Source organism: Ursus arctos, unplaced genomic scaffold, assembly GCF_023065955.2.
Source record: "Ursus arctos isolate Adak ecotype North America unplaced genomic scaffold, UrsArc2.0 scaffold_294, whole genome shotgun sequence".
Taxonomy (NCBI): Eukaryota; Metazoa; Chordata; class Mammalia; order Carnivora; family Ursidae; genus Ursus; species Ursus arctos.
The window spans coordinates 20,001-22,344 of NW_026622979.1; positions in this window are offsets into that span (position 1 = coordinate 20,001).

Below are 2,344 nucleotides of genomic sequence, written 5' to 3' on the forward strand. Positions count from 1 at the left end.
GGCACGGGAGGAGCACGTGGGAGGAGCACGTCCCCTAGCTGTGCAGCTGTCCCCATCCATCCATCCATCCATCCATCCATCCATCCATCCATCCCAGGGACGGTGGGGAAAAGATCCCCAGTGGGCCCCCCCTCTTCGGCTAACGGCGCGCCCTGAGTTGGGAAGCGCTACCGACCCAGGTGGATCGGGACGGCGCCGTGCGCCGGAAAGGCGGGCACTGTGTCTCAGCCACCCTGAGACACCCCCCCCCCCCCCCGTATTCGTCACTCGCAGTCTCACGGATTCACCGCAGTGCCGGTTGTCGGGCACCGCCCGCCCGGTGGTCACTTCTCTAGTGCCCAAAAGGTCGACCAGATGGTCCGGCCGCTGATGGGGCGGGTTGTGGGGGGGCTGGGATAGGGGGGCGGCGCGGGCGGGGGGGGGGGGAGGAGGGGCCGGAGAAAAGAAGAGGGAGCCCGAGAAAGGCCCGGAGGCGGGGCGGGGTGGGGTGGGGTGGGGTGGGGCGAGGGGGAGGGGGAGGGGGGGCGGGGTGTGGAGAGAGCATGGGTGGGAAGGAGGAACAGTTGCAGTTACGGTGATTTTTGTGGATCGTTTGGGAAATAGACTCACCTGTGTTCTTCTCTAAGCGTCTCCGACATCACGGATTCAACAAACCTACACCTTGGACAATGTTGACGTGGGGATACAGATGGACAACATGGAGACACGTCGCTGTTCTTCTCCATAGAGCTAGATCCAGAGAATGAGATCGATGGACCCACGGACGGAAATCAAGTTTCTCTTTCCCCGAAATGACCCAGGACACCCCTCTTCTAGTCAGCTCCCGTCCTGCTCCCCCCGCCCACCGCAACAACCTCTCACTGGACCTTCCCCCTTTGCCACCAGAAAGCTTTTCCACTCCTCCGCCTGGCCTGCGTTTGCTTCGAGTCTCTGCCAGACCCAGGTGGTGATAACCGCCCACAGACTCTGTTGACCTCAACAGGTGATTCCTGTTCTCATGTGGGTGATCTTTGTTTATCTCCACAGAGGTGATTAGTTTGGGGAACAAATAAAACCACTCAGAACAAGAACCCGACCTCCCCCTTCCCACACCTTTTGATGCAGATCTTCGTGGACGCACGGACCGGATGGATGGATGGATGGATGGATGGAGGGAGGGAGGGAGGGAGGGACCGAACGAACGAACGAACGAACGAACATCGGTCCACCACCGGCCCGTTCACCTACCTACCTACCTACCTACCTACCCACCCACCTACCTACCTACCTACCAACCTACCAACCTGCATCTGCTACATTTTTTTCCTCACACATTTTCAAAGTGGAGATACAATTCGCACGCCATGATTCACATCCTCTTGAAAGTGTACGGTTCGGTGGCCTTTTTTATTTTTTTTAAAGGTTACTCACAAAGCTGCACGACCCGCACCGCCATTTCCAGAACATTTCCGTCACCTCAAAAAGAGACACCCCCCACCCCTCCCCCTTCCCGTCCGCGCCTCCCCCCCCCCCCACCCTCAACCTCACCCTGACCCTCACCCCGGCTCTCTTCACCATTCTCCCCCAACAGCCTCTGATCTGTTTGCTCCCTCCCTCTAGGATTGGGCTATTCCGTCTGGCTCTTTCCTACCCATGGGATCCCAAGGCATTATGTCACCCTGGCTGTCTGGTTCCTTTCACTTAGCGTCATGTTTTGGGGGGGCTCACCCATGTGTTTGCATGGATCCGCGCTTTGCTCCTTTGTACGGCGTCTTCGTTTTCCACGATGAGCCATGAAGATGAGTGGAACGACTGAATGATTTTCCCCTGACCCTTTCTCTTAAAACTGGAAGCGGTGGAAAAATAGTATCCTCTCCGGGGACAGAAGTCCTAGCACCATCAGCAGATGCTGTGAGAAAGTGTTTTGCACGCTCTCACGTTGCCGCCTTCTTCCTTGGAAAAGGATTCACGGGCTATCCTGTACCCCTCGAGGCCATACAGATCTCATGCTCCTCAGTGGCTGTGGTCGTGTGTGTTGGATCGCGTGGCGCCCCCCCCCCCCCCCCCCCCCCGGAGAGCTACCGCCGCTTCATCTTCCTAGGCTCGTCCAGGAGTGAAATGAACAGCAGAGCGCTTTTCCCGACAGGCGGGCCCAAGCCGTTGACTGGGAAGGTTTCAAAGCCGTTCCCAGATGCTGCACATCTGGCCGGAAAGGAGGCAGGCTGTGAGGTTTGGGGTAGGGTGCTGCCTCTGTCCTTCCGCCATCCGTCGCCGTCACTGTGGAAAGCTATTTGTCGTGGAGGTGTGGCTTGCCATAGACATCCTGCCAGGGGCCGTGGGGCTTTTCGAGCTTTTCATTATTATC